We start from the raw sequence: 23,031 nt of genomic DNA on the forward strand, positions 1-23,031 counted from the left end.
AAAAGCCCCCCTATACTATCTTTTGTTGGGGTAGATACCTTTTCAAGGTTGGTGTATGTTTTAGGGCATTTTGCTAGCCAATCTACCCTCAATACGATCATTTTAAGTCACAAAAGTAAAGTTGGCTTTGTTCAATTACCATGCACTGTTCCCTTCTGGACCACATCCAAGAAGCACGTGGTACTATGGTATAGAAGTGTTTTGGACCTTGTAGAATTCCATAAAGCTGTCTGTCTCATAGGTAGGAACTCATTAAGACATCATCATACTCTAAGTTACATAAATTGCATACACAACTGCCTTAGAAAATGAAGATGAAGGTGGACCCGATGCAACTATGAGAAGTACAAATTGTCATGTCAAAAACGAACTTTACAACTTTGGGCCGGGGGCAGGGGGGGGGATTGGGTAGGGGGGAGGCTGGAAAGGGATGTGAAGGGTAAACAAAGGAGGAGGCTGCAATGCTTGATAAGAAATGTACTCATTATCTTGCCCACGTAATTGTAACCCCTCTGTACAATATGTTCACAAAAAATAAAAATTTAAATTTAAAAAAAAAGAAAAGAAAATGAAGATGAAGACATGGGTGGAGGGTTAGAGTTAAGAGTAGGGGTTCAAGAACTGATTTTTCTAAGAAAATAACATTTCAAATGAGACTTAGAGGCTACTGAAGAGAAGCCATAACAGCAAATGTCTTCAGCAGAGGCATTTTAATGTCTCTAAGGAAGGCTACCATGCCCCGCCGAGGAATGAGAGGAAGCATGTAAGTGTGTGGCATATGATGCCAGAGCCAAAAAGCCACACCTCAGCCAGGTGAGGACAGACAGTACATTCCTGTGACAGGACAGCCAGATCACAGAGGTGACCAAGATGTGGGGGACATGATGAAGAACAGACAGGCTCTTGACATAAGGGTGGTAAGAATTTGAGGCGATTTGGGCAGGGGTCTGAGGAGGAATCAGGAGGCAGGGAAAGTTAATATGGCTGGGAGAGGGAACAGGGGGAGGGGACACAAGGGCAAATTGGCAATTTGAGATGGCATCTTCACATGAGACAAAACTGAGAAAAAACAAGGAACTGGGTATAGGCTGCTGAAAGAAAAAAAAAAGAATCACATTTCCAACTTCCTTCGGGTTAAAGTTTATTTACTGCAGCAAGTGGCTGTGGACTGGGTTTTTAGCCCATGGTCTGTGGTTTTTAGAAACTAGAGGTTCAAGGAAATGCCACCATGTCCGACCTAGAAACGAAAGTCAGCAGCAGGTAAAAAAGCATGGCATGAGATGGGGGCCCAGGAGAGGAACACCAGAGCTAAAACAGATTCCTAGGGAAGCACACTTCAGCCAGGTGAAAGGAGACAGGATGAAGTTCAAGTGTTCATTTCTTTTTCTTTTTCTTTTTTTGGAAAAGAATTCATAGAGTGAAATAATCTTATTACCATTCTTTTTAAGATAGGTGTGGGGGGCAGGGTGGTCCAGAAACACAGTAAGTCAGTCATTAGCTAAATGAATCAGTGAGAATATCGCAGGTCCAACCTCCATTCCATGAGCAGGGTTTTTTGACTGTCTATTCTATTGGATTCCCAATGTAGTGCTGAACAAGACTGATTCTAGACTTACCAGCTTCATCCATCTACCCAGTTATTCAATAATAAATATAACCCTCTACAATGGCAAGACAGGCTAATAACTCGGAAGAATCTATTGAGGACCCAGCTATGGCTCATGCTTCCAAGCTGCTCACCTTCTGAAGGAAGAGATAAACTAGGCACATTCATACCCAGGGAGAGGGAGATGTGCTGGCAGAAAAGTTCAGAGGTGGCCTGAGCAGAACAAGATGACTTCCAGCTGTAAGCAATCACAGGGGCTGACAAGATGACATCTATTTTCCTGTTAACCCTTAAAAGTGACATATGGGTTTCTGCAAAGATTACAAGCAGATTGAGAAGACAATGCTCTTTTGTACATGTTACCAGCCCTCAGGTCCTACAAATACTTTGTGATTTTTAAAAATGGATTTTCTCCTAGTGAAATTGCCTTACTAGAAGTTTACCTGGTTGTGAAGAATTTTTCATATTTATCAGCCTTTAAATAATACCAAAAGGACAAGAGAAAAATAATCATAATTCCTTTAGAAACTCTGTAAAAGAAACTGTTGTGTCTATTTTATAGTGAGGAAGCCCAGGTGATTGTGAATGCTTGTCAACTTTGACCAGAATCAAAAAGAAGAGAAAGGAAGACAGTAAGACCAGATCCAATGTCTCTTCAGATTCTCTGTTCTCTCTCTCTCTCTCTCTCTCTCTCTCTCTCTCTCTGATCACCAGATCAATACCTGGGAGTTGTCCTATGTATGGTCTACTTTCTTATTTGATATTTCTTTCTACTATGCTTCTCAGAGACATTTGTTTTAATGCACCTCCAATAAAACCGTACTAGGTCTATAGACATCATTCACTGGGTCATAATGCATGGACCTTTGCCAAAAGACATCTCACAGTCCGTGGTCCAACACTTCCTCTTGGCCTTTCCACCCACTTCTTGACCTTGTCAAACCTGTCAACCAAACAACATTAATAAGCTATCTGTTTAGTATTATTTAAGACATACCAATTATCTATCTTGTGCCAGGCATTGTTTTAGATCCTGAGGAAGAAAACCTGTAAATCTACACACTTCATAGTTTGCAAAGGATTTTTTAAGTTATAAAGCTTTCAAGATTAATAGCCAAATTCACTTGAATTGTCCATGTAAAGTCTGGGCAAAAGAAACATTTCAGACTCAGGAAGAAAGAAGAGTTTTCTGAAAGACAGTGTGCTGATCATTAATAGAGATTTGTGTGGTTTCTAATGTTAGCCCAATGAGCTCCCTTCCCATAGCTTAGTACACTCCTTCCCCTCTCCACAGCTTAGCATGCTCCCTTCCTAGGCAACACGAGGCCCATTTAATAAAGGCAGTAAATAATCAGCCTCCAAACCTCTTTACCTTGAGACAGCACTCCTCTGGGGCAGCTGCCACCAAATAAGGCAGCAAGAACCCCTTAGAGTGTCCTTCAGGTCTGGGCAGCTACAGAGCACCTTATCTATTGCTGGGGTAGAAGCCATAAATCCTAGTCCGCCATGATGAAGCCCCTGGTCCACACGTTCACACCAGGGTCTCCGCCTCGTAGCCCCTTCTAGCCCCTCTTAACCTCAATAGGTTATATAGATCACCTCAGACAATAGCTAACACTTCTTCTCACTTTCTCCCTTGTGAGAAGGGATCTTGCCAGTCCCTTTGCTGGCAATAAACTGTTTCTTTGTTTTTTGTACCTGAATGTGTGTGTGGTTTTCTGGCAAAGACTAATGTACTCAAGCATCTAGTGTCCCCAGCTTTATTCCATCCAAAGGCCCAAACCAAGAGAGAGAACCTCACGGACCAGGAACAGTAGACAATAACTGCAGGTACCCAATATGGGTTGATGTGGGGAAGGTGTATAGCCTGTTGCTTGAACTCAGGAATTTAATGTCCTTTGATCTGTATGTAATCACCACCCAACAAAGATCATTGGGTTGGATAATTAATTTTTCTAATAGGAACAATTCTAAGGTAGCTGGTTTCTCAATGAATTTCTAGCATCAATCAATCACTTTATAATTGATTGGAAAAACTGGCAAGTATGCATGTGCTGATAGATGAATTCGAAATGTGGCTGGATGATTTTTCCCCTCATGAGTCTATCTGTTCTTGTAAAATAATATAGGGGGAAGCAGTATTGAGGAAACACAAATGGCTCAAAGATCTTTAGCTCTATCTGTGAGTTGTCAGTTTAGAAGATTTGGACAAGAATGTAGGAGGTTAGACAGAAGGCACAACAGAAGAGAAGAGTAAACACAATACATGACTTCAGGTCCTTGAACTGGTTTTTGGTTTAAAAAAAAGTTAAAAGAAAGACATCAATATTACCGCATTTGAACTTGACCTTCCTAAAAACAGTGTGTCTGTGGGCAGAGTTCATGTGACATAGTAATGAGTCATAATGACACCCTTGCCATGACCTCGGGGAAAAGATTTGTGCCTTCCTTTGGGTTTCAGCAGATCTACTTTTGACATTCAGAGAGAAAACCAGAGGAGAGGGAAATACCCTTACTCCTGACACTACCAGGGAAGAAATTCACTTTAGAGGTCACAGTCTATGACAAACACACTCATGCAAATTCTCTGCTGGCTTTCATGCTCCATTTCTTTACCAACTATGTAGCTAAGCAAAATGGAACAGGAAATAGTGTCTTGGGAGAAATAAAGTTGCTGGGTTAGATACAGGACACCTTAATATAAAGAAATAAAAAAATGTTAAACTATATTACTTTTAAGATGAATCTGTCAGGGTGATTGTGGAATAGTACATGCTACCAAGACAACTGATTAATATGACGCCTGAATATTATTTGGTATTAAATATTTCTAGAGTTAAAATTAAAGGGACTAATTAATAAGATGGATATGGAGGCCAAGGACCTTTTGCTCTTTGTTTGATTGTTTGTTTATGGCCCTTGAAATTAAAATGCTTTTTAGGGTTTTGAGCCACTACATTTTTAATTTTGCCTTTTGATCGAAAAAAATCTAAAATATTTACTATCTTACTCTCTTTTAAAAAAACATTTGTCCATGCCTTGTATATTACCTAAGAATGTATAGGTTCTTAGGTCAAGGAGATCTGGGTTTGAGTTCTACTGAGACACACCATTCATTCCACAAATATTTATCAAGATATATGCTGTCTTCGTGCAGCTTTCACCATACCACTCTCTTCCGGATTTTCCCTTTCTTCACTTTCCAATTTCTATCATTCCCCTTGGACAGTTGTTCCTAGTCTTCTAATACCATCTCTAGAGCTCAGACCTCAGATTCCCTTCGCTTTTTTTATCACTACTACTTGTAGTTCAGTTTTTCCCTTGGTACATTTCCTACATGCTGCCATTTTTGCTATCTGTACTTGATGTTGAACCGACATCCGAAACTTCACCTGTATAGAATGAATATCCTTCAACCTTGCACCTGCTCTCTTCTGGGAGTCTTCTCAGTATTGGAATGCTATCACTGCATTCTATTATCTGTTTATTTATTATTAGCAAGTCATAACTCTAAACCATTGTATCAGTTTCTTCATTTGAAAATGACCATAGCACCTATCTTAGAGTTGGTACTGGTCAGAGTACCTGTCATAAAACCTTGTAGATTCATTCTTCTTTCCCCCTTCTTCAGGTCCTTACTATGTCATTGTGCACTCACTACCAACATTTCCTAAGTGATGTTTTCAGTTTGATAATAAAGTACTCATAGGTCCCGTTAAAGATGAGGAAAGTTGCATGAGGCCTCATAGCTTAGCAAGTGTCAACGTTGAGATTTAAACCATGGCAATATGAAAATCCACTCTTCTTCTCTAGAAGTAGTTCTACTTCAGTTTATCCTGGGGGAGGAGCAGAACCCAAGAGGTGCAGCCTGATACTAAAGATGGCCCAAAAACAAAAACAAAAGCTGGCATGAACAGGCTGAGATATCAGAATCTTCTGGATTGTCACACAAAGCTATTGAATCAAATTTTCTACTAATCAGACCCAGAAATATGCATTTTTTCACAAATAGACCTTTTATTTGTCACTATTAAAACTCTGAATTTTAAACAGATTCTTGGACTGCTGGTGCATATCCACCAGCTCACTCCACTTTAGCACCAGTCTTGTTACTAGTAGCTTTCCAGAACTACCACCTTCACCAAGAAGCTCCCTGAGTTTTCCCAATTCAAACTTGGGCTTTTTTCAGCATTCTTACTTTTCTAACAAAGACCTCATGAAGTGGGCAAATAGACCTGCAAGCCTTTTCTATGTCTTTCCCAATGCTGTCTGGATTCAATTTATTAACTGCTTCTTCCAAATAATTGATCTGGGCTTCTCAGGTCATGATTTCCATCATCTTCTTCCGGATCTGGTGGAAGGCTGATGACGAGCATAGGAGGTCTTGCAGATCTGATCGTTGCTTTTTTTTTTTTTTTAGTAAAACCAACACAGAACAGAAGCAAATAACCAGCTGTAGCCTTGGCATCAACATGAGCTTCAATCATGGTCTGCCACTTTTTGACCATAGAGCACATTTTGTCTCGGGTGAGATCCATGCCTGGAAGTTGGTGAGGCAGTTCCTGCCTTGAACATTCTCAGTAATTAGCTTGAATTTTCTAAGTGCGACTTTATCATTCTGCAGACCAGCAAAGCTCATTTCAAAAACCCGACCCTTGAGGCCATCAGATGTGATTTTGGTTCTTTGAGTCCTCGTGACTACTGTTTTCCCAATATTCCTTATATTGAACATGGCCGGTGCTTTCACATCATACAATCATTCTTAGAAAATGGATCAACTGCTTCCTTCTTGGCTCCCTTTTTGTCCCTTTTTGTAAGGAGCTTTTCTTGCCTACCACCATGGTGCTGGTCAGAGAGCCCAAAGGGCAAAATGTGCATTTAAAAAAAAGTTCCAGGGGAAATATTTGTGCAGTCAGAATTTGGTACCCTTGATTTAAGTTTTCAAAGGTAGATTTCTGAAATATTTAGAACCAACAAATATATGATCATAACTTTTAAAATGTGAGAAATTATTCAAAAAATAAATGGGGTTGTGGCTGTTCCAGTGGTTGAGTAACCTGTCCAGCAAGTTCAAGCCCTAGATTTCTAGCAGTACAGAAGGGAAAAAATAAAAGAGCTGGGCACAGGGGCTCATCCTATAATCCTAGCTACTCAGGAGCCCAAAGTCTGAGGATTATAGTTCAAAGCCAACCCAAGCAGATAAATCAGAAAGACTTAATCAGAAAAAAAGGCCAGAAGTAGAGGTGTAACTCAGATGATAGACTGCCACCCTTAAGTGAAAAAACCCAGGGAGGGCATGAGGGCCTGAGATCAAGCCCCAGTATTGGCACAAAAAAAAGAAAAAAAAGTTTGAATTAATTTAAATATGAGTATCTTTCTCAATTTAAAATATTAATTAGACCTTTTACTTCATCTTGTGTGAATTTTTCATACCCTTTGCTCACTTAGATATCACCATGTTGATTCTTTTTGGCTCATACCAACAAACGACTTTTCAAAGTGGGTATACAAATATTTCATTTCCCAGTGTTTTGTTAAAGTACTCATTTCATCATGTACTCACAATCGTTGTGCATTTGCTCTAAAAGAAAAAGGGAAATAAAGAAGACAAAGAAAAATCTTGGTTGTTTTCAGAGGTTAAAATGGCATTACATTGACTTTTAAAAAATTGAATTAATTTAGGTTACATCTGTAATCCCAGCTCCTCAAGATTAGGAGGATCTACATTTGAATCCAGCCTGGATGAAATCTTAGTGAGACCTCCACCCCAATACAGCTCTATATAATGGTGTGTGCCTCCAGAGTAGCTGAAGGCATAAATAGAATGATTGCAACCCGGCTGGCTCAGGCAAATAGATGAGACTATTTCAAGCATAAAGCAACTAAGGAAAAAAAATGGCTGTGGTAGAACAATTACCAGGTCCTGAGTTCAAACCTCAATATCCACCCTCAAAAAAGAAAATACCTTAAATTAATATATCCAACAGAGTAATCCAAAAGGAATTGCTTGACATCTATTCCATGAAAAGAGTATTTATAGCAATCTCATTTATAAAACTGATTTTTAAAAAATAAGCCAAATGTTTAGCAATTGTAGAAGTGAATTATTTGGCATCATTGTGTTAGGAAGCTATTATCAAGTATTTTAGAATATACTATATTATTTTATTTTGCATAAATAAATAATTTATGTACCAAAAAGACATGGCAATGTCCTTTTACCAAACTGCTAACTACAGATCCTATGAATGGGGTGTACCATTCTTCTGTACATTCAGTTTTTTCAAACACAAATTAGGCTGATTCTCCAACTCAAAATATACTCTTCCTTCTTCTTCGCAGGCCACATTCAGCTTTCTATCCTGGGTAAGTGTTTTTATTTTAAGAACTAATGCAAATGTCATCTCCCTTAGGAAATCTCGGTTCTTACCCGGGATGTGACCTACTTAGTCTCCTCATTTGCTAACACAGGCAACCTTTATTTTAGCACTTACTTGATATTCAAAATTTATCTGTTGATGCAATTAATCTTACTAGTAATCTATGAGCTGCTTAAAGGCAAGATCTAGGCTCACAGATGCACAAAAGCATTTATTGGAAAAACACACCATGAAAGACACTAAGTTCCATGTAGCTCTCCTCTAGCACCTGTGACTCCATCCAAAAGAATGATGTACAGCTTGCAAAGAGAGTATATCTGAAGTTTTTCTCACCACAAAAGACAAAGAAATAGAAAGAAAGAAAGAGGAAGAGGAAATAAGAGAACATGGAAAGGAAGGAAAGAAGGAAAGAAGGAAGGAAGGAAGAAAGAAAGGAAGGAAGGAAGGAAGGAGGAAGGAGAGGGAGGGAGGGAGAAAGGGAGGGAGGAAGGGAGGAAGAGAGGGAGGGAGGGAAAAAGGGAAGGAGGGAGGGAGGGAGGCAAGGAGGGAGGGAAAATACAAGGCAACTATATGAAATGACAGTTTTTTAATTATTGATATGTTTATTATCATGCTTGCTTTACAATGTTTATCATGGCATCAAGTTTTGCACCTTAAATATATACAATATTAGTATGTCCATTACACCTCAACAAAGGTGAAAATGAATACAACCAAAAAGAATTCTAGGATGTAAATAAAAGAAAGAAAGAAAAGAAAGGAAGGAAGGGAGGGAAGGAGGGAGGGAGGGAGGGAGGGAGGGAAGGAAGGAAGAAGGAAGGAAGGAAAGAAGGAAGGAAGGAAGCAGTACTCCTAAAAATATTAAACAACAGTGCTAACAACCTGTAAATACATCACCCCTTGCAACCAATCAGAGAACAGGAAATTAACCTTAAATCAAAAGAAAAATCTCTCCAAGATAAGCTACAACGTGAATTTGACCTCATGTAGGACAGATGCCCCAGAAACAGCCTCTGTTAAGTAATCACAAGAATGATTCATTGCAGGATGAGAATTCTGGGGAAAACAATAACAAAAAATTCCCTTATGGATCCTCAGAGAGAATCAGGACCACTGTAGAAAAGGCTTTAAGTCCCTAGTCTTAGAACAATGATGAGGAGCCACTTCAGCTAGGGAATAGAAAATTTTTAAAAAGACAAATATGTACTCTTTAGTGTATTGAAGTACATCCCTTCTGTTCTTAGTTCTCCAAAGAATTTGAGTGGTCTCAAACCAAGTTTATAATACTTTGCTATATCAGCCTTACACAATTAGTACAACCTGGAAAAGCATGATTTTCTTTAGTTGGATTTTTTCCCCCTATAGCAAAAATGTCAGCTTGGCCATAATCATCAGGACTGGGTAAAATAATGATGTAGTAAACTAATTATAGTCAATGAATGACTGAATGGATGATTCATTACACAGTGCTTAGAACACGGGAGTTCGATATGTGGAGGACAGTAGGGCAGAGTCAGGTTTGGAACCTAAATTTAGATTTCAGCTTGGCCAGCTGCAAGGGGATGAATCTCAACTTCTTTAACAAATAAAAGAAATCTGGGTCATCTTCAGTCCCCAAGGTACCTTCTTCCAGCCATAGGACTGTGTGACCATATGCCAAGGAATTTTTGGAAGACAGGCCTGACCTGGGTGTGGGGGGTGTTTGACTGATGACCTCAGAGGTCTCTTCCAGCTTAAAGATTCTGTGACACAGACACAGCAGGATGTGCCTGTGTAGAAAGGAACTCTAAGACAACTGATTTTTTTTTTAGGATCACCCACAGGGAGGGGAAGTCCTCTGAGAGCTAACAAAGGCACCAGTAGCTTTAGGTCAAGCCCTACTTCAGACTGAGGCCAAAGGCAACAAGAATGCCACAATGCACATCAAAGGGCAGAATCTGGCCCGGGAACAAGAAGACGGATGGAGGGGAAGTCATGATCTGCAGTAAAACAAATAAATAACCTTGAAAATCACATCTGCAGACGCTCTAATGTCCTTAAATGCTTTCCAATAAGCTTCACTGGTAGCTTGCCACAAAGTCCCGTCTGAAAAGATTTACAACACACAGAAGCAGGAGATTGTGACCCGGCCCTCATGCATCTGCTAGCTGGCTGGGTGACCTTGGGTACATGATTTCACCTCTCTGGCCTGAAAGCTTCCAAGGGAGGGGATTAAATTAGATGACTTCTGACTTTCCCCTCTTGCCTCAAAATCTTACCACCTCCCTGCCCAAGCTCTGATCATGGTTGTTCAAAAGCAGTGATTGGTTTTGGATTAAACAAGTAGTCATTTGCAATAATCTGCCAGGAATCCAAATTAAAATGGGAATTCTAGGCAAAAAAGAAGGAAAGGGAGAGGAGAAAAAGATGAGGAAACTCAGATCCTAATAGACATTTCTTTTGTTCTCTTCTTGAAACATTTCCTTCTGTTGGTACAACTGCTCAAAATCAGAATGACCACTGCTCTAACTAAAGATGTGTGCATCAGGCTATGAGCCATTGCTGTCTGTGCTTAGACAGATCTTCTGGCTTGGGCCTCAAAACTTAGGTTCAAGATAATGCCTAGAACACTTAATCCTCCTTTCGTCCCAGGCTTCCAGAGTGGGAATCCAACAAGACGCAGCTCTGAGCTCTCTCCCAGACTTCCCATTTTAGGGAAGGCTTTGAAATAGTTTGACATAAGTATTTCCACAACATTCCTTACAGACCTTCTCCTATCTAAGCCAAAATTGTTACAGTGAGAATTTTTAGCTCCATTTGAAAAACACCCAAGTAAAAGTCAAAGGGGCAGGGGTTTACATTACCAGATGCCAAAAGGTCTTCTAAGTTTGACCTTTATAATTTTGCCACCACCAATCCTCCCACTTCCCAGACACCATATATACACAGAGCCAACTACACCCATGGCATCGCTTTTACTTCCTAGACACAGAGATATTTATCAGGAGAGAATGAAACAGTATTCTAATGCCAATAGTATTTTGGAGAGCCGATTATGAATAGTTCCATACAATCATGAAGAATGTGAAAGTAGGATTTTCCAAAGCATGATGCAAGTACACACAGTAGTGTGCACACACATTGTGTGTGATAAAGTAGTAGTTGTCCATATCATTTGCTGATAGGAGTCTGTGCTCAAAACATCAAGCTTATGGAAGAAATCCTATGCAACTTTCAATGATGAGGCCATATTGGATCTGCCCACTTCCATGCTGGGATCTGGCTTCCCTGCTGCATTTTCATTCAATATAAAATAATGTCATTCAGATGGTACTTTCCATCCCTTGAGTCCTTTTCTCATCTCTCATTCATCTTTCCTAGATATTCCTTTGCTTCACTTACCCAACTTACTCTTTTCCCCAAACAAAGTTTCCTCAGTCCCTCAGCTCTGAGACTTAAATGACCTTGTAAACTGTGTTCTTTAAATACCTCCTCTTCCTCCATCTCTTCCTACCCACATGCCTCACCCTACCGCTCTGTAAGATGCTTCTCCCCTTTCCTCCCCAATCTTCCTTCTCAAGTTGAAGATCTCTTCTCTCAGTGGGTAAGCCCATTGCCTTAGGTCTTCGTCTTCCTTATTCATTCCACTAATTACCCGGATCTTTTTTATATCCAGTTACTAATGCCAGTTGGTCTCCTAGCCTAAGACTTGTTTGTGTCCTCTTATCAATCCCTCATTGCTCAACACTGCAATATAAATTTTTCCTTCTATGATTTGTCCCTGTGTTATTTCTTTTCCATTAATTCCCCTTTAAAAATTATTAACAAGAACATGGATTGAATTTAAATAAAACATATTTGCTATATGTTAAATAATAGTGCAGGTGATTTATAGATGTGATTAAAACTTTCATGATTGTAAATGGCTGACAGCAATTTTTAAATGATAGAATATTTTCCCAAAAGTTTGTTCTTCTGATATCCCATAATAAGAAGTAAATGATTAATCAACCCACTATTCAGACAAAGAAACTAGAACTTGGAAGCCATGAATTATCGGGTACCAGTGTCTCACACTTGTAATCCTGGCTATTTGGGAGACTTGGAGCCAAAGGATCATGGATCAAAGCAGAAAAGTCTATGAGAATCTATCTTTAAAATAATCAGCAAAAAGTCAATCAGGAGACATGGTTCAAGTGGTAAAGTCTTAGCTAAGTAAGCCTGTCACGGAAGCTCAAAACCCTGAGTTCAAGCTACAGTACTGGCAAAAAAAAAAATCATAGAAATTATCAAATGACATGCGGCAAATCCTGAGAGATACAAGAATATAACAAGACTGATTCCAGATTTGGTGCTTTCTGCTCTTCAGGGTGATAATGCTTCCTCTTCCATATGTCCAATCATTCCCTAGAGAGGTTGTTCCAGGACACCCTGAGCATGCACAAAGCTTTCCAGATGCTCAAGTCCATATGTTAAATGCTATAATATTTGCATATGACTTATATACATCTTTCCATATAGTTTAAATCATCTCTAGGTTATTTATAATCCCATTCAAATGCTGTGAAAATCAGTGCTATACTGCTTTATTTAGGAATGATAACAAGAAAAAAGTCTAAATGTTCATTACAGTAGCCAGAGTTTTTTTTCTAATATTTTTCATTTGTGGTTGGTTGCATATCCCCCAGATACGAGAGCTGACTGTACTTAAAAATGACTCCTTTTGAAGATATCGATGCCTGGCAGAGAGAGAGAGTATGTGAGAGAGAGAGAGAGAGAAAGGGAGAGAGAGAGAAACCAAATAAATATTCACTTCAGGTAGCTTGAAGATGTGTCACCTTAGGAATGCAGTATGATCTATAGCCAAGGAAAAGACAGCAAATTACAGATATGCAAATGAGGCTCTCGTATAGAATCTGGCAGAAATATGAAACATAAATATGACTCAAGGAAAATAATATAAGTAAAACTCCTGAGTATTGAAACACCAGATCTTTGAAAGGACAAGTTGTTGAAAGATGGAATTGGAGGATTCTGAATGGAGTCAGTTTCCAGGAATACTGTGGTTACTGGGCACCAGGCCCCTGATCTCTGTAGAAACATCCATAGTGGAGAGAGAGAGAGAGGAATGAGAAGGACCTGGCATTTGCTGTACTGGAAGAACTGCCGTGTAGATTTGAACCCAAGGGAGGTAATCTCAAACTGAAGTGGCCATGGGCAAAGCATTGTGTTAAACCTGACCTTCACAAAAAGTCATCAGACATCACAATGATATATACTGGTGCTTTAGTTAGAACTGGTCCAATTTAAATCTCAGCCCTCTCACCTGCCTACTGGGTGATAGCAGCAATATGTCTACCATGTGTCAGTTCTTTATCTTTAAGAAGGGAAAAGTAGCAGCTTCCAGTCCCTAGAGCTCATATGAGAACTGAGTAAGCTAATTCTTCTAAGAATATTAGCCCAGAAAATGTCCATTAGATGTGGCCCTTTGGATCTATGTGATTGCTCTGCTCCTTTGTACAAACCAATAAAATATCAGTAAAAAAAAAAATTTTTTTTTTGGTCGGCCGTGGGGCCTGAACTCTGGGCCTGGGCGCTGTACCTCAGCTCTTCAGCTCAAGGCGAGCGCTCTACCACTTGAGCTACAGCGCCACTTCTGGTTTTCTGGTGGTTTATTGGAGATAGGAGTCTCACGGTCTCTTCTGCCCGGGCTGGCTTTGAACCGCGATCCTCAGATCTCAGCCTCCTGAGTAGCTAGGATTACAGGCATGAGCCACCAGCGCCCGGCTAGTAAAAAATTTTTTAAAAAAGATACAGACTGGACTGGGAAGGTGGTTCGGTGGTAGAGTGCTTGCCTTGCATGCATGGGGTCCTGGGATTGATTCCTCAGCACAACATAAACAGAAAAAAACTGGAAGTGGCGCTGTGGCTCAAGTGGTAGAGCACTAGCCTTGAGCTGAAGAGCTGAGGGATAGCACTCAGGCCCAGAGTTCAGGTCCCACAACTGACAAAAAAAAAAAAGTAGGAGAATTGATTAAAGATGTGTGTAAGGAAGAGTTCGAACCACAGATTCACTGTCCAGCCCTAATGATCAAACACACAACTTCTTCTCTGAGCTGGCCATTTGCTGTCTATAGAAGCTGTACTAAGGAAGTCCAGGAATTGAAAGCTCTAGACTTGGCTGAGGTATAAGAAATTATACTGAAAATGAGGAAACACAGGTGACATACATGCTTTGAAAAGTGATATTTATGACCTTTCCTACACACAGTCTATTCACAAGCTGGACACACTGAACAATTCTTGTCCAGTAAATGATGGGTCCTTTCATGATCACTCTTTAGAGAGGACAACCAGTTGAAAAGCCACAACCACACATACTGCACCTCTAATGAACCATGCAGTGCCCTACCTTAACTGTTAGAAGGGTTTCTAGAACCATATGGCAAAAGAACTACTATGGAAAACATTGAACCCAAAACAACAGAAGTGGGGCTGGGAAGGTGGCTCAGTGGTAGAGTGCTTGCCTTGCATGCCTGAGGCCCTGGGTTCGATTCCTCAATACCATATAAGCGGAAAAAAAAAAGTTCATGCCAAAACAACAGAAGCCCAGATACACATTTAGAGATGAAAATTTCTTAAGAATTTTTTAAATTAAGAAATATTGTAACATTTTTATTAAAAAAACAAAAAATATGAAGATCTAATGATTAGAATAAATCAAAGAATTGTTTAGAATATTGAAAAATATTATTGGCAAGTTAAACAACTGGATAGTTAGAAAATAAGCATGTTAGAGATGATAGAAAATGCTGGAGAAATACTGGAAATCTAACATGCAAAAAATATTAGTTCTAGAAAAAATTGTAGAAAGATTAGATGGGAGAATTAACTTGGAATTACTTCTTTTTTGTATATATATATTTTATTGTAAAGATATTGTACAGAAGGGTTACAGTTAATTGAGTAAGCTAATGAGTATGTTTCCTATCGAGCATTGTTACCTCTTCCTTTGTTTTTCCCCTACCATCCCTTCCCTCCTCACCTTCTGAAATTTATACCGAATCAAGATAAATGAGTCTTCCAGACAAACATGAGTTAACAAGTATTCCATATAATGAAGAGAAAAAGCCTACATCATGGAGGATTATGACAAAAAATGCAAAATTCAAAATATCAAAAGATACTAACCCTCAAAGGGATGGATTTTTAAGTCATCTAGAACAGATGAGGAATTACCATAGCATGGGACATAACAGCAACATTAAAGAGTGGCAGACAATGGAATAATATTTTCAATATTGAGCAAAAAATCATTTCCAACTTGGAATTTCATAACCCTTTAATGCTTGAGGGACTAACAAAGGCATTTTTAGATATTCAAGTTTTCAAAATACTGCATGATAGGCAATCTAACTCAGAAAGCTATTGGGTGCAACGTGTTGTCAAAATCAGTCAGCTAGAAAAGAGATTTAGCAAATCCAGGGAAAAAGAGAAAGGAAATTCTAAGACATTGTTAAAGACGAGCTCCAATATTGTTACCACAAACCCATCACTGGTTCCAGTGTTAGCCACTGTGAGAAGCAACAAGATGATATTGAAGCAGCAAACAGAGGCCTTGGGCTAAGTACTTTTCTATTAGCTTAGTGGCAGCTATTTTGTGCATGAAATTGACCTCGGGTCCTCTGAGGGTAGCTGGAGAAGTAGGAGTCTTAATGCAGGGACATTGCTCAGCAGAGAGAGTTTTACCAGGAGAAACTGCCAGCTAAAACCATCCATGCTGAATTATTATCCACTGGATTATTATAATTCTAGTTAATGCTAAAGAATCTTGAAATATAATTAGTATGTCCAAACCAGTCATTGGTAAACGTGTTGTTCAGGGGAGACTGAAAATAGTTTAACCCTTATTATTATTATTATTGTTCATTTATTAAAAAAAGAATCTTTAGTTGTATATGTCAGTTGATTTGTACAACATATCTTAAGTGTCACCCCTTCCAACATTCTCCCCCACCCATCTATCTCAATCCCACCCATACCTTCTTCATGTTTTCTAGTCAAATGTCCAATGTTAAAGTAACAGGCATTTAGGATGCAAAAATAACTCTTGCCTCTACCTAATTCATATGACTCGACCTAATTTTCTAGTTTCAAGTCATGGGGCTTGAACTCTGGGCCTGGGTATTATCCCTGAGCTCTTCAGCTCAAGGCAAGTGCTCTACAACTTGAGCCACAAGGCCACTTCCAGTTTTCTGGTGGTTAATTGGAGATAAGAGTCTCATGGACTTCTTGTCCCAACTGGCTTTGAACCACAATCCTCAGATCTCAGCCTCCTGAGAGGCTAGGATTACAGGCGTGAGCCACCAGTGCCCCGCAAACTTTCCTTTTTATCTACCTTGCTAGACACACTGTGTGCTTCCAAGGCTCTTACATTACAGACTTGTTATGTCCCCTTGGTAAGTTTTTCTCATTCCTCCATTCCCATCCATTGGCAAACCCCTGCCTCAATGTCTATTTCTGGAAAGCTTTTCTTTTTTTAATTTCACCCCTCCTACCCCAGCATCTACCCTTCCCTGTGCATTTCTTCTTTTGTCCATCCTAGGCTTTAAAACTTACTCCATTTTACTAGGCTCTACTATAAACAAGCTTCTACTTATTCCTTCAAACTTATCTCATGCCTCCCTCTCTCCATACAATACACACTGGTCTTTTTTCACTTCTCTAATGCACAAGTCATTTGTGGCCTCCAATCATGTATCATTCTGTCTCCTCTTCCCCCACATTTTACCTGCTTTGCTCTGACTCACCTTTCACTTTTCAGCTCAAATGTCATATTCTCAGAAAATGCTTCATCGATTACCCCATCGGAAATGAGTCTACTCTCATTGCTTCTGTAACATATTTTTTGTTTCATTCTACTCATTCCACATATGTTTATTAAACAAGTCTCATGTGCCACCAACAATCTAAAGGTGGGGGTAATTGTAGAGTGACTATTTTTTCAAGTATGGAAAGAGACAATGATTAAATTACATACCGATAATTTAATTAAATCATTTTAAGCACTGAGGCATTTAATGAAGAGGCAAATACAGAGTGCTGGGACTGAGAGTAATTGGGAAGAGAGTGCTATTTTGCCAGAGGAAAGGAATAAGTCAGGCAGAAATGAGGAAAGCTATCTTAAATACATGGCCTCATGAGAAAATGCCCAAATGGATATGCCCAGGTGAGTTCAGAATCTTCAAAGTATACACAAAGGCTCAGTGTTTCCAGATTCTGGTGGAAAAAAAATAAGTGGAGGAATGGATATAAACAGTCAGGGGCCAAGTTGTACAAGATCATACAGGCTATGATAATATAAATCTGGATTTTATCATGAAAGCTTGGAGAGAGTTCTAGTGAACTTGCAGTGAGGAATTTGCTGGTGCTTTCAGGTGATTGTTCTGCCTGAGATGTATAAAGACTGGATTTCTATGAGTGAGTTTAGGAATTCCAGATATGAACCTATTTCCAGAACCTTGGAGAAAAGAGATGATGTTTCATGCTCTGGGTATAATGTTAGAGATGATGAAAAATATTAGATTTAAGATATTTTAGAGGCATAATTGATAAGCTTATTGATGGACTGAGCATGCAATATTAGAAATGGAAGATTCTTTCCTAAATTTTTGGTATGAGAAGCTGAGTAGATTGCAGTATTCCTACATCCACTGGATTACTCTGTAAAGAAAGAGATTCATCTGAAAGAACAGAAATAATCAGATCATTGGTGACATTAGACCATCTAAATGTGAGATGAACATTGAATTTCCAAGTGAAAGTATCTGCTCAGTACTTACATATATGTATACAATGCAGAGCATGAGTTCTGGAAATTTTTGCCTATATGTATGCAATGGAGAGAATGAGTTCTGGAAAAAAATTACTAAGACGTGTAGATGGTATCTTCAACCATGAACTAGATGAGGACATGAGGGCATGCAATGATGGCAGAGAAAGATTAGGGCTAAAACAAAGCCCTGGGGGCAGGGGGGCCGGTGGCTCACGCTTGTTATCCTAGCTATTCAGGAGGCTGAGATCTGAGGATCATGGTTCAAAGCCAGCCAGGCAGGAAAGTTCGTGAGACTCTTATCTCCAATAAACCACTAGAAAACCGGAAGTGGCTCTGTGGCTCAAGCGGTAGAGAGCTTGCCCTGAGCTGAAGAGCTGAAGGATAGCACCCAAACACAGAGTTCAAGTCCCATGACTGACAACAACAACAACAAAAAGCCCTGGGGTTATTTGACATAATATTTTATCTAATATTTCAGAAAATCATAAAACTAGAGCATCAACTAGGGGGAGAAGTTTGGAAATCTAAAGAGAGAGATAAGCAAAAGTTATTTCAGACAAAGGCAACGTGAATTTAACATAGAAATGTACAATTTCCTGATAGGTAATCCCACAGTTAAACTTCATGGTCAGATGTTTGAACTGAGTCTAGTAATCACTCTTTTATTTTCCATTTTTCAGGAGCAAGCTCAAGTGTGTGGTGTTTTTGTGTGTTTGTTTGTTTCATCCAATCTTTTGCTAGGCAAGAATAGGAAAAGGAGAAAAACAATAAGAGTTTTTCAAGGCGATGATAATAAGGATGGACAATGAAATAGAAACTGAATAATGGGAGAAGTGAAGAAGAAAGAGGACTGTAGAAACAAAGTTGTCAATGGGTGACTAGACGAAAGATCACTGATGTCATTCTTTGGAGGCCACATGTTGGAGTAAATAGTCAGCAGGCAGATAGTTAACAGTGCCTAAGTGGGATAAATGAAATCAGCTTTGGGGAATGATGCAATTGCTGGAGACAACCATGTCTGGAGCATGACCACATGAAGAGGTGGTTGAGGTGAAGTGGAGGAGGAAATGGTTAGAGTTAGGGACCCCAAAGGGCTGAAAGGTCAAAGTCAATGAGATCCCACCTTCATAAGTGCTGGGATTTGCCAAGGGTTCCATGAAGCAGAGAAGACGGGGAGAGGAGGCAAGCTAGATGCTCAAATTAGCAATCAATTGATTATAATAACACATAACCAATATCTCTATGACATTTAGACTATGCCAACACCATTCAAAGGACGTCAGGTCTCGCCTCATTTAATACTCACAGCTGCCCAGCTTTTATTATAAAGATGAAGCAACTGAGTCCCAATGACATTAATTAACCTTCTTTCCACTCACTCTAGTAAAGGGAATTGTCTGGATCCCACCCAGGCCATTTAATTTCAGAGTCTGTGCCTTAACCATGTGTTTGCCTGACTTCTCTACAGAACAAGAATAACATAGGAAATCTGTAATTAAGGCTAACACTTCGGAAGCACTCTCCATGCCAAGTATTTTGGGGTAATAAAGTCTAAAGACATGCTTCAAAGCAGCTGGGACTTTTGAAGTAGAAAATAAAAAGAAGAAGACATCAGGAGAAAAGGAAATAACCTGCTGACCCTTGGACCCTACATTATCCGGGGTATAAGAGATAAAACAGTCCTCAGTGAAGGAGCAGCTCTTCATCAGGAGACTGAACATCTTTATTTAGATCAAGGATGGAATAAGGTTTTTTAGAGAAAGTTGGGAACATGTCTGTGTGTTGGGGAGGGAGGAGGGAAAGGCATGCCAGGGCTCCCTATAAATTCCAGAGAGGAGCAGGTATTCAGGAAGGCTGGGGGAAATAGGAGTAGAGCTGCATTGGGAAAGCTCTGACCTCTGATGGTAACTAAGGACAGAAGGATGGGGAGGCATAGAGAGGCGGTGAAAGACAAGGCCTAGCAGTCTGGGAGCATTAGTGGTGACCGTCCTGGGATAAGGCAGGTTTACCGAAGCACAGCGACACCTGGGGAATCTTTGCAATGCTGGTAAGTGACAACTGAGGGCCTGCATGGGATGATGGTTTCTGGGTCTTTATACCCTGGTGCTCAGTACAGTCCCTAGCACACAGTTGGCACCTGTCTGTGCTTTCCCAAAGGAGCAAAATCCAACAGCATCTGGTCCCTGCTCACCAGCCTTAATTCATCTTGCACCACACTGGGCTTGAACCCACCAAGCTCCTTCCCACTTCAGAATGTATACTCCTACTTTCTTTCTGCCTGGACACATCACCCCGACTCCAGCCTGTTCTTCACACGGATGGCTCTTTTTGCCCCAATGTCACCTATGGGAGATGACATACTTGTCTATCTTCCTTATTCATTACACGCCAGTCTCCCTCTTGCTAGTCTCTTTTATTTCCTTCAGATATTTTTTCCCTAGTTCCTATTGTTCCTTCATTATTTTTCTATTTTTATTCCCTGAATAGCATTCATTTATTACCCAGCCTTTGTTCCTGGGCAAATTCCTTAATTCTTATTTGTTTTCTGTGTGTCCACCATAGAACGCCTACGAAGGCAGTGGTCATGAGTCACAGCTCTGACACTGAAATGAGAAGCTACCATCAAAATTAGTTGAAGAAGATGACCCCCGTTTTCACTGTATTTGATTTCGGTGCCCTGCACCTTGTATATACATTTTTCTAATTTGGGGAGGGGAAGGGAAGTAACAAAATGCTGAAATAAGGATACAGGTTGACCCAATGTAACAATGAGAAGTACAAGACACTATGTTGAAAATGAACTTTACAACTTGGGCAGGGGGGTGGTAGGGAGGGAGGAGGAGTTGGAGAGGTCGGGAGGGAAGGGATGGTAGGGGAAAAACAAAGGAGGGGGTAGCAATGTTTGATAGGAAATGTACTCATTACCTTACGTGTAACTGTAACCCCTCTGTACAGTATTTTTACAATAAAAATATATATTTTATAAGAATGAATTAGTGATGGTTTTAAAGAATTTTGTTCAGTTCTAGAGCGTGATTTTAGGCACAACAGCCCTGGTGTAGCAGAAAAGCTTCTGTCATTTGTGAATAGCCCCCTCTAGTCCTGCAGAATCAAGGTCTGGCTTCGTGTCCCAAGCCAGCTCCTCGCTGCACATCTGCAACTAACTATGTGGTTTCAGTGGCTGAAGCCGAAGGACTCACAAGGGGAGTAAGCAAATATTTGGCAGGCTCATTTGCCAAAAAGAGTCATTGCCACTCATTAAAAAGCAATTAATTATGGGAATTAAGGAAGGAAAATGGTCTTCCTGTCCCTGGGCCACCTTTTTCTGAATGACTTGGGCAGCCCAGGGCAAGTTAGGACATTAAAGTGAAAATAAGCTATGTGCTCCACAAGGAGGACCTGACAATAAAGCTGATGAGATGACAGGTCACAGATAAGGTGACCTGAGTTCAAAAGACTGTGAAGAGCATGTCTTTGAACTTGACAATGAGCTGGGGAAGAAAAGGACTTTTGTCATGAAAGGGGGGAGGAAAACATGCTAATTAGAAGAAAATTTACCCTGGTTGGAGATAAGATTTACTGCACTGGGAACACCAACGTGCTGTCACAAAATGAAGCAATTGCGATAAGCTCATTCCAGCTCGGAACAGAGGGGATTAGTTTGAAGGCAAAGTGGGCTTTCGCCTCTGTGACTTGGTCCATTTGATTTTTATTTTCTTGCCGATGTGAACTTTTAAGGCTTACTCAAGTGGTTTTTGGCCTGGTGTGGCATAGGAGAACTGAAGCTCTATAAACATATCATTTGATTACATTGTTCAACCTCAGGAAGATTCCTTCACTTTTCCCCTACTTTAAAGGGAAATGCTTGCTCATCTCAGTTAAATCAAATCAGTCTTTTCAGTTCCTGATTGAAATTGATAGCTGGTATAATTGTAGTCCCTCCTAAAATTAAGAGATGAGTTCAACAATCATCCAGTTAATTCCCATTTTATGCTTAAGAAAAGTAAGCTGTAGAATACTCAAGGACCTGTTTGAAACAGAGTTACCCAGGGGCAGAAAATACAGGAATTGAGTCAGGTGGATCTGAGTTTGAATCTTCTCCCACTGTCTACTTACAAGTCCATATAAAAGTAACTGTGTCCCCACCATAAAAAAAATCATCATAGGCTGGGCGCCAGTAGCTCATGCCTGTAATCCTAGCTACTCAGGAGACTGAGATCTAAGGATCACAGTTCAAAGCCAGCCCAGGCAGGAAAGGCCATGAGACTCTTATCTCCAAAAAATCACTCATAAAATCAGACGTGGTGTTATGGCTCAAGTGGTAGAGCGCTAACCTTGAGCTGAAGAGCTGAGGGACAGTGCCCAGGCCCAGAGTTCAAGCCCCAGACCAACAAAAAAAAAATTTTTTAATCATCACAAGCATTGTCCTGGGGCCTGGATTCAGTGCAGGTACAACAAAAAATGCTCACAGTGAAGTTTGCTTTCTCAGTAAACTGGTCATTGTCATTTTCATGTGAAAGCGAATAGAACTCAAATATTCTGACTAGAAGATATATGGAGGACCCAGACCCAGAGTTAAGGCCCCATGACCAGACCCCCCCAGAAAAAAGATATATGGAGGAGAAATAGTCATTTCTTGTGCTCCTTGCTAGAGCTATGAAGACACAACACCAAGAAGAGAAGTAGGCTTGCCCAGATCTTTGGTGAATGCACTGCTGCTAAGAGCTCTTAGTTCTGTTTGGACCACATCTTCCAACACTATAAACAAACAATCCTCTACACATTGGTACTCAGGATTCTAGAATAAGGATTCTATCTCATAGTTGTTTAATGTGGTATCAGCATCCAAATATTCTATGTTTGGCATGAATTCTATGTCATGGTATACACACAAAAATATTCTGCATATAACATCATTGATCCAATACAAGTATCAGTAATATATATACACATATGTATATGTATGTATACATATGTGTATATAGATGCATATATATATGCATATATATTTATATATATATCCTATCTTAGGGCTTAAACTTAGGGCCTGGACACTGTCCCCTCTTTGTGCCCAAGGCTAGCACTCTACCACTTGAGCCACAGCACCACTTCTGGCCTTTTCTTTTTTTTTCTGGTCAATGCTTATTTTTAAAAATTTTTATTTTATTTTATTTTTTTGTGAACATGCTGTACAGAGGGGTTACAATTACATGGGCAGGATAATGCGTACA

The 23,031-nt window shown here is 39.9% G+C and overlaps 1 pseudogene; it reads right to left on the bottom strand.

Annotated features, from left to right (window-relative positions):
* Positions 1–5,651: 5,651 nt before the first annotated feature.
* Positions 5,652–21,502, bottom strand: LOC105992296 (annotated as a pseudogene).
* Between the last annotated feature and the right edge of the window lie 1,529 nt (positions 21,503–23,031).

The sequence above is a fragment of the Dipodomys ordii genome, unplaced genomic scaffold (genome assembly GCF_000151885.1).
Source record: "Dipodomys ordii isolate 6190 unplaced genomic scaffold, Dord_2.0 Scaffold82, whole genome shotgun sequence".
Lineage (NCBI taxonomy): Eukaryota > Metazoa > Chordata > Mammalia > Rodentia > Heteromyidae > Dipodomys > Dipodomys ordii.